The 14295-nt window shown below is 39.7% G+C and overlaps 2 long non-coding RNA genes across 2 annotated transcripts; both read left to right on the top strand.

Moving 5' to 3' along the window:
• Positions 1-5765: 5765 nt before the first annotated feature.
• LOC121402144 lies at positions 5766-6716 on the top strand. The gene is made up of 2 exons (XR_005966608.1): positions 5766-6099; positions 6674-6716. It is a non-coding gene; the product is annotated as an uncharacterized LOC121402144 (long non-coding RNA).
• A 4069-nt stretch (positions 6717-10785) lies between these two features.
• LOC121402145 lies at positions 10786-12025 on the top strand. Its single transcript, XR_005966609.1, has 2 exons — positions 10786-11408; positions 11983-12025. It is a non-coding gene; the product is annotated as an uncharacterized LOC121402145 (long non-coding RNA).
• The last annotated feature ends 2270 nt before the right edge of the window (positions 12026-14295 follow it).

The raw sequence follows: 14295 nt of genomic DNA, 5'->3' as shown, positions 1-14295 counted from the left end.
GATTGGCAGACCAATTTGTTTCATTTTTAAAGAGAAACTAAGACCCCTTTGACTGGGATTACGTGGGATGATTTTACTAAATACTTTGATTTATTTTATGTATCTCATCCTCCCAGCAATTAGCCCTGGATCCTAGAACCCAAAGCTTTGTTTTTCTGGCTACAAGCTTTGGACAGAGACAGGCAAATAGCATTCCTTCTTATTTAGTTGGCAGAATATACTGATATTTTCACTGCCAGATGCATTACTTTACTGGACTTCTAATATACTTTCAAACATATTTTTGAGATATTTTCAAGGTCGTTTGGATCAGTCAGAGGGCTTTAAAAATGTTGTTTACAATAAGGCTTTCATCCTGCTCCTCAGGGACAAGGGTTTCATAATAAAGGGGAATATAAATAGAACACATCTTGTTCCTCCTGTGCCATTATATGTGTGTTTATTTCTTGTTGCACTTGTCATATAATGCTTTTAATGCTTAAAGCAAGGGCTACAATAAGATATAGGAGGGCTTTCATGTATTTAAGGGATAGTGCTTCCAGACAGATGCATTTTAGAGGTATAATTGTTATTTTTAGCCAAAAGTTGAATCAACATGGCTTTTTAGTGGTGAAACCAGGTGAAAATGTCACCCATCACTACTGACCAGCACTCAAAGCATTAAGGCACTACTCTAGAGCACTGTCTCCTGATGAGAGCTGACATAACATTGTCAAAAAAAGTCCCATGGTTTGGGCAGATAAAAAGGGAAAATTGTATCATACTTGCCTTGATTTTCCTTTCCTGTCCAACTCCATGTATAGCCCCAGTGCTCCTATAAGAAGCTCCCAAAGCTTTAAAAGCCCCACTTCACCCCCCCCCCCAATCCGGTGTCTAGTAATAAGCTTCTAGAAACTACTGAAAAAGGGATGGGGATCTGATGACATGGAGTTAGACAGGAAAGGAAAATTATAATTTATAAACTTATACTACTCCATGAGGAAACAAAAAAGAGCTTACAGAAGTGGTCCTCACCCACACTATCGTGGTTTGGAAGAATTGCAGCACTTAAAATGACGATACTTCACAAATTTTTGTATTTATTTGAGACATTACCGGTAGCAGTTCCCCTATCAGCTTTTAAACAAATTCAAGCAACTTTCCATAAAGTTTATACAAACGACATAGGGTTCCTAAATTAACTCTAACTACAGCTATAAACCACGGAGGTCTGGGAGTCTCGTTACTTCATAAGTACTACGAGGCGGCTCATCTTCGCCAACTATTTGCTTAGTCGCAATGGGAACCCACCTCTATCTGGGGCTACATTGAAAATAAAATGTCTCCCAGAGGACATTTGAATTCTTGGACTTGGTCCTGTAACAAATTGTCTACCTCCCTGAAAGGACTACTACGCACCCCTCAACAGACATTATATATTTGGAACACCACCAAACTCAAATATAACTTAAGATCAGCCTATCCTCTTAATACACTTTATCTACAAAATCCGGACTTTCCCCCAGGAGAAAACCGGGATTTCTATTGCAGATGGCAAGAGACCAACCTGCAAACTATCATGGACTTAATAAAGGCCTCTACTGGCACTCTTCGAACCTTTGCAGACTTGAAGCAAAAAGCACCAACCACCTCACTCAAGCTAAATGAGTACTTTCAACTACGTCACTATCTACAGCCATATACAAAAAGGAAAACATTTGCTGTGCAATATGCAAATAAATTGGCAAAATTCATTGGGGCAAGTTCACTAAGCGCCGAAAATGCGCTAGCGATGGCTTCACCACACTTCGCCATGTTCACCACACTTCGCCAGGTGTAGTTCCACCAGGGCTGCGCAAATTCACGAAGATCCGAAGTTGCGCACAGGTCACCAAACCATTGCGCTTGCGATAATACGATAAGCAGTCTGAAGTTACGCTAGCGATGCCTAATTAGCATACGGCGTGCAGTTAAAGTACAATGAATGTGTATGATGTAGCAACTACATTACACTACACAAGGCCAGGGAAACTTAATAAAATTAAATATAGGTCTTATATTGCCCTACACGTGTGCCCACTGTATAGTTTAGGTGCCAAATGTAAGGGGAAAGGAGGGTACCCCCCCAAAAAAATTTTAGATCTTTTTCAGCCTATTACCCAGTAAAAAGGACTTAGAAAAATTTTCAACTATTTTTGAAGAAACTCCTATCTACTCTATTGCACTTCGCCTGGTCTGAGCTGGCGAAGTCAAGTCTGGCGCAAGACGTAACGTTCAGTAAAATGCGCAAGTTAGTGAATTAGCGTAGTTACGTCCCTTTGCCAGAGCGCAACTTCGCCTGGAGTTTGGGTGCAAAGTAACGCTAGAGTATGTCTATTTCGCTAGCGAATTCAGACCAGCACCCGTTAGGAAATCGGCCAAGTGGCAAAATGATGTCTGGTGAATTTTCGCTAGCTTTAGCCACTTCACCCTTTAGTAAATTTGCCCCATTGTGTTTTATCATTCACTGCAGGTTTTTTTCCCAAAATCCCAGAGTATTTGTGCACTCAGCTTGAGAATATAGGTGCAAAATATTACAGCAGTGAATCTTTTTCCCAGAACTCCAGCATATTTGTGCCCTGAGCTTGAAACTATAGGTGCAGAATATTACAGCAGTGAATCAACTGCACTCAGCAGTGTGCAACTTACAACTGCAATAAAATGGTTGTAAAATTAACCTAATACTTTCATGCCCATCCATTGCGATTTCATAGGAACAAAAAATTTCTAGGGTGGTTAAAATGCACTAAGAGCCCTGTACCTTATGCCTAGTGAAGTCAATGGCAGTTGCAAACCACAGAATCCCTTGCACCTCTGCATGTTGCACCTTGGGTCTGATTCTTTATTCACATACCACCATAATGAGCTCTAAGTATAAAGAAACGTAAGTATGTAACGTGCACAAAGTTGCCTACATATTTGTAAACTGCACTTGCCTTTGTGTTAGTGAAAGCAGAGGTGTTTCAGGACTCCTTGCTGCGCTGATGACCTCATGGCAGCAGTGCCCCTGAGCAAAGGAGATATTTTATGCCTTAGAATTTCTCATTATAAGATATTTACAGTAAATTCTTCCTTCACAAATGAAAATAAGAAGCACGATGGAAAGGAATGTGTTGCTGTATAGTTCAGCATGTAACTGACTGGCAGTGGGTAGTGATGGGCAAATTTATTCAGCAGGAATGGATGGTGAATGTTTTCGCAAAACTGGCTCAAAAGTTTGCCAAGGGAAAATTTCCTGCGACAAAAAAAAATTGTTGCTTGTCAAAATTGTAGCACTTCAAAATTATTTGGACACCCATTGACTTTAATGCTTTTGGACAAAAGTGTCACACATTTTAAAATTGTCCCATGCATAAAATTTGTCGCGTGTAAATTCGCAAAACTTAAATTCATCAAAAACGCTCGCCGGCGTAAAAAAACGGATGCCGGCGTCAAAAACGGTGCAGTTTCACAAATTTTTCGGCATTTCGCGAATTTCGCAGGAAACGGCGCAAATTCGCCCATCACTAGTCGCGTGTCAAAATTATTCGCAATTGATTTTAATGCATTTGGACAAAAACATTCTAACCCCCACTGACTTCAATGCGTTTTGCAAATTTTTCGCAGTTTCACAAATTTTTCCGGAGTTTCACAAATTTCTTGGCCAATCGTGACAGATACACTAGCAGTGGGATTAGCACTCAGCTAATTCAAACAAAAGAAATAATGTATACAACAGCAGCAGCAGGAACACAAAAAACACTTTCATATCTTTGTTACATGCCAGGAATGCTTTATTTGCAGTCTCACGTTATATTCATTTGGACAGAGTTTATACCTATACGGACATGCCATGGGTTTCCAAATGTCATAATATATTAAAAGGAATAGTTTGGTTTAAAAGTGACTTAATCTAGTTGGGAGACTCTGGTGTAATGTCTGTTGTGGAGTCTACATGAGATCATCATTTAGGGGTCATACTCCCCACTTAAGTGAAACATATTATATCACATGACCCTTCAAACCCTACTGCCCTGTAGGTTACAGTCAGCTATTTGTCCCGTGCTCTTGGGAGCATCCAATGTGTTCTTGAAACTTTAATATTTAAAGAGCATCTCAGTGTGTATTATCCTCATCTGGTTCTGTGATACCTTCCCCAAGAGTGAGAATGTCACGGTCAGGGAGACAGGCCTTTCATATTGCCCTATGCCACCATGAACTCCAAGGTCATAAGTCTAACCCTGATCAATGTCTGGAGGAAATATTAACCACTTCACCTTACAGTCCCTCTCCTAATGCAGATAAATATGAGTTATTTCCAAGCACATAATTACAAACAGGGAATGGTTAGTACTCTTTTTCTTTAACTGAAGAAACACAATAAGCAACAACAAAATATTCAACTTGTAAATCACTGTTTAAATGAGGTACTACCAAAAGAGATCTGTATTCATTCAACTAATAAATTCCTCCATTTCTTTAAGGTGTTTTAAAAGTCACATTTTTTTTTAAAAAAAAGGAACTCATTTATAGAAATCCTAAATGTAATAACTGTATGGTACCACAAAGCTACAGAGATTTAACGGAGATAAGTAGGCAAGCATCAACTCCTATTCATTTCTGTCACTTATCGGCTGAATGGCTATTTGGGGTCATTTACAACCACATTTGCAGCTTGCAAAGTGCATTTCAGATGGAATTTGCAATGTTTTTACCCAGAATTTGTCATGTTCCCCATAATTTCAGCATCATTGCATTCACACATGTATTTGCATTCACTGCCATTGCATCTGATGTGTCTGTGTGCGTGTAATAGCGTGTGCCCAATTTGACACACTTGGCGTGAATTCTTGTCAAAATTGTCAGACCTCTCTAATTTGCCTCAGAGAGGGGGTAAAGTTACTGCCTGACTCCAAGATAGCATTTAGACCAGGCCCTTGATCAACTGAGGCTAAGAACTGCAGCATTTTCAATAATCCTTAGTTGCTAAAAAGCCTAATCTAATGTATCAGCTGGCACAACTGATTCAGAGAGAGAATTCTACATCTTCACAGCTCTCACTCTTTACTTCTAATCGGAATGGGTGACCTCGTGTCAGCTGGAAAGACCTACTGGTAAAAAAGCATTAGAGAGATTATTATATGATCCCTTTATATATTTATACATAGATAGCATACATAAACAACTCCAGCTTGGCCAGTTTTTATTCAGAATTGAGACTTTCCATACCTTTTACCAGTTTAGTTGCACTTTTTTGGACTCTCTATAATTCAGTCATATCCATTTTGAGCACTGGAGACCACAGCACAGCATATTCCAGATGGGGCCTTACCAGCACTCTGCAAAGTGGAACCCCCTCCCCACAAATCTATGCCCCCCTTTAATACAGGTTTTCCCTTGCAGGTGCTGCCTGCCATTACTTGCTACAGACAATGTTATTATCTACACGGACTCCAAGGTCCATCTCCACTATTGGTTTGGCTAGTGCAGGGCCGCTTCGCTGCCCAGATTGCCAGTTTGCAAGGATGCCACATCCGGGATGGAATTAATTGGGCTGGATAATTTTGTGTCATCTGCAAACACTGATACATTACTTAAAATACCCTCCCCTACGTCATTAATGAACAAGGTAAATAAAAGTGGACCCAATACTTAGCCCTGAGGGACCCTACTAAGAACCTTACTCCAAGCAGAGAATATACCATTAATAACTACCCTCTGTACCCGATGCTGTAGCCAGTTTCCTATCTACAGTATATACAAATGTAACACGGTTAACACAGTTAACTTAAATATATAAATGTTCGCCAAATATCTCAGATCTGCAAGAGGTTAAATTCCTGACAGGAAGAATCACTTGGACTGTACCAAAATACTGACCAAAAGTGCAGAATATACCTTTGAATGTTTTACTGTTAATTATGTTCTAGTTAAGAAATAAATAGTTCTAACAGAGCAGCTAACTTCTGTGGGAAAGATCATAGCCACACTCTAAACAGAATCTTTACCAGACCATAATCCTTAATGGACTTTCCCTTACCCCCTGTCTATATCCCACCATTTGGTCTGGTCCCTCCTCAGTGCTTTAGTTCCACAGAAGAGGTAAGATGTCTGTTACTGCTCTAATCACCTCAAAAGTTTTATGGTTGATTTTAAGAGTTATTCTTTTGCTGAATCAACTTGTCTTACCTCCAGCTATAGCAGCATTATGCTTTTATCAGGTTAGTAGTGTGTAGCATATTCCCAAAGTGATTAATGGGGACGGGCAGAGCACATGGGATCTAAAATGTCTGCCATGAGAAAACCTGTATGCTGTAATCCTCACAGTTATAAACTGCTTATTGTACTATGCTGAGGTTGTTATATACTAATGTGCTATGTATATTAGCTATGTTGCTTTTCTTTACATTTTCCTGTAATATGTCAGTGGGGATGTATTGAATTAACTGCCTGTTGTAATGTAGGTGGGCTGGTGGCCTGTGATGTACCTGAAATTGGCAGCTTTCTCCTTACTGTTTTACAGGTATGTTTATACTTTATGTTAAACTTCCTCTGTTATGTAAAATCCACTATACGATCACTGTTCTGTTCCTGAGTGCTTTAGTTCCACAGAAGAGGTGGGCTGGTGGCCTGTGATGTACCTGAAATTGGCAGCTTTCTCCTTACTGTTTTACAGGTCCCCAGCAGACAGTGCCAATCAATAAAGCATTGTAAAGTTATGATATCTCTGCCTGTGTTCGAGTCCTTATGCCTGTTGCAGTAACAACCCCTACACTGGTGGAGTGTGTGGAATAGAGGGCCACGTGGGTCGGTGTGACAGAAACAGAGGGTTACATTTGGTGCCGGGACTGTCAGGAAAAAGCAAAGCTGTTACAATATCACACAGTACATGAAAATACTTGCACTGGTAATTCTATGAAAAGAGAATGTTCCATACCTGAGGAGTATAAACCTCATGAAGATATGAGGACCGTACTGAAAAATCTTGGCTTGGAAGAGTTGAATATAGATTTATGTGAGGTCTCAGCGTTCTGGAAACAAAAACTGGGAGAACTAATTACTCATTATGAACAGATCTTTTCCAGGGGGAAGTTGGACTGTGGTGAGGCCAAAGACTTTATACATCGTATAAGACTAACAGATGACCGACCTTTTCGCCTTCCATACCGAAGAGTCCCTCCTGCACATTTTCAAAAAATGCGAGAAGTCTTGAATGAAATGGAGGAGAAGGGAATTATTCGGAAATCCAATAGCGAGTGGGCCTCACCACTTGTCTTAGCATGGAAACCGTCTGGGGAACCCAGGATTTGTACAGATTTCAGGTGGCTGAATGCTCGTACAATAAAGGATGCATATCCCTTACCAAATCAAACAGATGCTCTAGCTTCTCTTAGTGGGAATTGCTGGTTTAGCACTATGGACTTAACATCAGGTTTTTATAACATTCCAATACACGAAGATGACAAGAAGTACACCGCTTGCATTACACCTGTTGGACTGTTTGAGTATAACAGAATGGCACAGGGATTATGCAATAGCCCTGCAACTTTTGCCCGTATGATGACATCAATCTTCGGTGACCAAAATTACCTAAGTTTGTTATGTTATTTGGATGACCTCTTGGTGTTTGGAAAGACTGAACAGGAAGCCATTGACAGAATCGAGATGGTCTTTAGTCGGCTTAGTGAACATAACCTGAAACTAGCTCCCAAGAAATGTAAACTATTAAGGCAATCTGTCAAGTTTTTGGGACATTTCATCACAAGGGAAGGAATAAAAGCTGACCCAGAGAAAATCTCAGCAATAACCAATGTTGCTGTGAGTGACCTGATGGAGATAGATAGGAGAACACCATCAGTAAAGAAAATACGGTCATTTTTAGGACTAGCAAATTATTATTCTCATTTCATTCCAGGACTTTCGAAAACAGCTAAGCCACTTTACCAGTTAACAGCTGAGCCAAAACAAGGCAGGCATATGTCAAAGAGAAATGGACAAAGAAAAACCATTATAAGGAAAATTTGCCCTGAAGACTGGACTATAGAGTGTCAGAAGGCTTTTGATGATTTGAAAGCAGATTTCCAAAACACGGTGATGCTAGCACACCCAGACTTTAGCAAGCCTTTTATCCTGTCAACAGATGCATCTATGGATGGACTTGGCGCAGTACTTAGTCAGATGTCGGAATGCGGGAAGAGGGCCCAGCCTATTTCATTTGCTAGCAAGGCTCTAACTAAGTCCCAGTCAAAGTACCCAGCACATCGCCTTGAATTCCTAGCTCTAAAGTGGGCAGTGTGTGACAAGTTTAGCCACTGGTTAAAAGGACACCGCTTCACTGCATGGACTGACAACAACCCCCTCACATACATAATGAGCAAACCAAAGTTGGATGCTTGTGAGCAGAGGTGGGTTGCCAAACTTTCACCGTATGATTTTGACTTGAAATATGTGCCAGGAACACAGAATATACCAGCTGATCTCCTAAGTCGTCAACCATTTGTAAAGACAAGAATCAACAACAGAATTGTAGCAGAACCCTACCAAGATCTGTTGGAAACTTGCCAAACTTTTGATAAGGATGCAGTTCAGGAATCATTTAGACTTTCAGTGAGTGTCCAAGGAGTGGAGCATACGCCACTTCATACAGTCCCTAATTCCTGTTTGATGACAAGTGAAGAAGTTAAAGCAGTAATGCAAAACCACTTGCAACCTGCATATGGTCAAATACGCCACACAGTACTGATACTACCAAAAGTGAATACTCTGATACAGCAAGTATCAATTCCACTTCCAAAGTTCTCCTTAAAGGATCTTCAAACTAAGCAGAGTGAAGATGATGACCTTTCCAGGGCCATATACTTTGTCCAAAGAGGGAGAAGACCATCCCGTAGGGAACGTTCTTATGAATCCCAACAGACTTTGAGATTGCTAAAGCACTGGGATAAGCTCAAGTTGGACAATGGAATTCTTTACAGAGTTTCAAGGAACAGGTCTGGAATTAAGAGATACCAGTTTGTGGTCCCTTCTTCTCTAAAAAGGGAAGTTCTGAAAGGAATCCATGATGATGCTGGACACCAAGGTCAAGACAGAACAAACTTTCTAGCGCGTGAAAGATTTTTCTGGATTCAGATGGAAGACGATATTAAAACATATGTAAGACAATGTAAGAGATGTGTTGTCAGTAAAACTCTAGAACCAGAAGGAAGAGCGCCTCTTGAATCCATTCTTACTACCCACCCAATGGAACTTGTATGTATTGATTTTTGGTCCGCTGAGGACAGAAATAATGAAAGTGTTGATGTTCTAGTTGTTACAGACCATTTTACAAAAATAGCTCATGCATTCCCATGTTTAAACCAGACAGCCAAGCAAGTAGCCCGTAAACTTTGGGATAATTTTTTCTGTATATATGGATTTCCTGAAAGATTACATTCAGATAGAGGATCAAATTTTGAAAGTGAACTGATCAATGAGCTTCTACAAATTGCTGGAGTAGAAAAATCTCACACAACACCCTATCATCCTATGGGAAATGGTCAAGCAGAACGTTTTAACCGTACTCTAGGAAATATGTTAAGGTCCTTAACTCCGAGAGCAAAAAGTAAATGGCCACAGATGATCCAAACACTGACCTTTGCATACAATTGCACTGTGCATGAAACCACAGGGTATCCACCATTTTTTCTTATGTTTGGACGTACCCCACGGTTGCCTGTAGACATCTTGTTCAGAAGTGTATTAAAGGATGAGACAGTTACAAGCCATGATGAATTTGTTGCATCTATGGAGAAATGTTTGCAGGAAGCAATAAGTATAGCACAGAAACATTCAAGTCAAGAAAAAAAGAGACAGGCCAGGAAATACAACCAAAAAGTAAAAGGCTTTCAAATTCATACTGGTGATCATGTTCTACTTGTAAACAGAAAAGAACGAGGAAAACGTAAACTAGCTGACATTTGGGAGTCTACAGTGTATGAAGTTGTCAAGGCCAATCCAAAAATACACATTTTTCAGATACGTGATCCAAAAACTGGAAAGATCCAAGTAGTGCATCGCAACTTAATACTACCAGTTAATTTTCTGCCTCTAGAGATCCCTGATGAAGATTCATCAGACAATTCTTCTACTGTGTCCAGTTTGGAAGCAGAAGATCATCATGACTCTTTTGGTGAGGATGGAGATACTGAAAGTACCCTGAATTGGGTTTTGCAAAATAAAGAGAGTAGTAGCCCAATAAACAATACAGAGAGAGGAGATTCACTACAGTCATGTAATGATATAAATACAGCACAAACAGAAGGCATTGGAAATGAAGTTTTATTTGACCTACAAGTACCCAATGATTTGTCGGATTCACAGCTTAGTAACCAACAAGGTGACTTTGTTTTCCAGTCAGATAGGCAAAGTGATGTTACTCACGCTTCAAGTGACAAAGAATCTTCCCATTTACCCAGAGATCCACAAAGTCCAGTAGAAGGTTTAACTCAAACAAGGTCTGGTAGGATTGTAAAGCCAGTGGACAGACTTATTTGCTCAATGAATGCCATAATATCTAGCTGCCAAACTGAAAGTCAGTTGCTAGAAGTACTTAAATTGCTAGGCAATGCCCTTAACAACTAAAGGATAGAACAAACTATCACTCTACTAGCGCTTTGATAGGAATATGTAAGAGCTTATCTTACAAAAATGAGGCAAGACAAATGGTGTGTGTATGCATAGTTTAGTGGCAAAAAAAAAAACCAGAAATTAATAAGGGGTTTAGTACCATATGTAAAGAGTATCTCCTCATTTAAGCATTGTGTAAATGGCACTTTGTGTTACCTACTGTACGAGGGAAGTGCACACCCTCTAAGTAGTTCTTAAATGAACCTTTGCTAAAGGGCTGAGAAAAAGGCTCTATTACCTTATATTGTAAGCACAGATACCTATATAGCTTATTGTAATATAAGAACGCTATGTTATATTATTCCAATTTAATGAGTAGATGTGAATTTTGGTAAGTCTCACAACATACTATGTAAAGTTTTGATTCAGTTGGTGTAACAATATTTGGCGAAATTAAGGAGGGGTGAATGTAACACGGTTAACACAGTTAACTTAAATATATAAATGTTCGCCAAATATCTCAGATCTGCAAGAGGTTAAATTCCTGACAGGAAGAATCACTTGGACTGTACCAAAATACTGACCAAAAGTGCAGAATATACCTTTGAATGTTTTACTGTTAATTATGTTCTAGTTAAGAAATAAATAGTTCTAACAGAGCAGCTAACTTCTGTGGGAAAGATCATAGCCACACTCTAAACAGAATCTTTACCAGACCATAATCCTTAATGGACTTTCCCTTACCCCCTGTCTATATCCCACCATTTGGTCTGGTCCCTCCTCAGTGCTTTAGTTCCACAGAAGAGGTAAGATGTCTGTTACTGCTCTAATCACCTCAAAAGTTTTATGGTTGATTTTAAGAGTTATTCTTTTGCTGAATCAACTTGTCTTACCTCCAGCTATAGCAGCATTATGCTTTTATCAGGTTAGTAGTGTGTAGCATATTCCCAAAGTGATTAATGGGGACGGGCAGAGCACATGGGATCTAAAATGTCTGCCATGAGAAAACCTGTATGCTGTAATCCTCACAGTTATAAACTGCTTATTGTACTATGCTGAGGTTGTTATATACTAATGTGCTATGTATATTAGCTATGTTGCTTTTCTTTACATTTTCCTGTAATATGTCAGTGGGGATGTATTGAATTAACTGCCTGTTGTAATGTAGGTGGGCTGGTGGCCTGTGATGTACCTGAAATTGGCAGCTTTCTCCTTACTGTTTTACAGGTATGTTTATACTTTATGTTAAACTTCCTCTGTTATGTAAAATCCACTATACGATCACTGTTCTGTTCCTGAGTGCTTTAGTTCCACAGAAGAGGTGGGCTGGTGGCCTGTGATGTACCTGAAATTGGCAGCTTTCTCCTTACTGTTTTACAGGTCCCCAGCAGACAGTGCCAATCAATAAAGCATTGTAAAGTTATGATATCTCTGCCTGTGTTCGAGTCCTTATGCCTGTTGCAGTAACAACCCCTACACTGGTGGAGTGTGTGGAATAGAGGGCCACGTGGGTCGGTGTGACAGAAACAGAGGGTTACACAAACAACAGACCCTAGTTTAGAAAGCAGTCATTGGGATACTGCATCCAGTGATTTGGCAAAATTCAAATTGATTTGGCAAAATTCAAATAGAACATACCCCCACTTCTTACTGACTAACTTATTATTTATATGATGTTCTGATGCAGCCTGTAGTGGGAGCTGTGAAGTTACCACTAATTTCAGGGTGGGGGTAGCTCAAAAGGCACAATTGAACATCAAGACTGACTGGGCAGGGGGTGACTGTTCTTGGCACAACTATATAGGAGTGTAAGGGGCATGTTTGCAGGGCAATTAAGCCATGGTACTGTTTTCATCTCACTGGAAAAGTGATGGGTATATGCACAGGATCCAGTTAAGGTCTCTGAGGACACCAAAAAAGTAATATATTCTCCTTCATAAAAGTTCAGGATCTTAGTATCACTGTAATCATTTACCAGGATCACCCTGTACAATGTGGGCCATTGGGTCCACACAGTATGTGATCTCAGATTTAAATATCAATTTAATCTTCACAAATGTTTTGGGTAGGGGAAATGTGGGATAGTAATAAACTTCTAATTAGTACAGGAGAATGGTGGTCTCTCATTCAGTTTTATAACCTCCCCAATATCATTAAGTGAATAAGGCGAAGTGGGGCACATCTCAATCAGCTCCAGTTACATATCAAACCTTTTATTTTTGTCTGGGATTTCAAAGATAATGTGAACATAAATTAACTGGACGGATGTACTGTATATATGTGTAACCTCATTTATTTTTAATTCCAAGTTTGAAAAAGAAAACTACTACAGTGAAATGTATTAAGATCACATGAAAATTAATCATTACCCAATCAGTCCAGAGTTTGTATTGGTTCTACAAGGTTAGGAGCAAGCTCAATCAGATTTATTTTCAGTCTCAGTTTAAACTAAAACCAAGTTCTAAACCATTTATCTGGTTAGAGTGTCTGCAGACAGAGAATTCATTGAATGCAGTATACTGCAGCCCAGGCTTTTGCAGGGGTAGAAGGGTTTCCCAAATTAGCCGGCCTCAAATAACTCACCCTGCTGAGTTATTAGGTGTCACTAATAGTGCACAACAGTATCAGCCATAAAACCCAGGAATGCTCAGATATGCTTGGAAGTGTTTCTAGTGAAGCTCTGGCAGAGAGCAGCAAGTGTTTTTGCAATTTCTTTGGGGGGAAAAACCCTAAGCGTTTCATTCAGATGAAAGAGAATGAGTGTGAGTCACGTTCCTGAAACACCGAAGTCTGGAGATACCGTTATAAAATTGCAATGGCTACAGAAACCCCATCTGGATAGGTATTCACGTGAGCTAAAACTGCTATAGCTAGGGATCTGTACTTGTCTCAGTCCTCTGCAAACAGTGGTGTTAACAGGAGAGTTGTTAATATTGAGTTTAGAGACTGCTCTAATTGGCAATTAAAGACACCTGAAAAATAAATTTCTTCCATCTCAGATGTTCATTTACTAACGAGAAGAACATTTCATGTTTCCAAAGAAGGTGTTTCTTACTAGCAATGTTGAGTTTGGGTTTACATAATGGAACAATCCCCAGCATGAGAAGCCACTTGACTTGGCTTTTCTTTGAAAATATATATTGTGTTTACTTCCATCTTTGGGGCAGAATTAATAAAGGGCGAAGTGACTAATGTTAGCGAAAATTCACCAGCGTGACATCATTTTGTTACTAACAAATTTACTAATGGACGCAGGTGTAACTTCACTAGAGAAGGAGATAGACTCTAGCAGTAATTCGCTCCCTTACGCCTGTCGAATTTTCGCTCTGGCGAAGGGACGTAAATACGCAAATTCACTAAGAACGTAACTTCTATTGCACCAGACTTGCCTTTGCCACCTCAGACCAGGTGAAGTGCAATAGAGTAGATAGGACTTCCTCAAAAAAAAGTTGGAACATTTTCTAAGTCCCAAAAAACGCTGGCGACTTTTCATTTTTCAGAGTGATAGGCTGCAAAAGATGGTAAATTTTTTCTGGGATACCCGGCTCCCCCCCTACATTTCCTAACATATGGCACATAAACTATACACTGGGCTCATGTGTAGGGAAATATAACAACTCAAGGTTTCCCAGGCTTGTGTAGTGTAATGTATTGGCTACAACATATACGTCCATTCAACTTTAACTTCCCACC

The sequence above is a fragment of the Xenopus laevis genome, chromosome 3S, assembly GCF_017654675.1.
Source record: "Xenopus laevis strain J_2021 chromosome 3S, Xenopus_laevis_v10.1, whole genome shotgun sequence".
Lineage (NCBI taxonomy): Eukaryota > Metazoa > Chordata > Amphibia > Anura > Pipidae > Xenopus > Xenopus laevis.
Note: the sequence above shows the minus strand (reverse complement) of the source record. Positions and strands in the feature narration are given on the sequence as shown.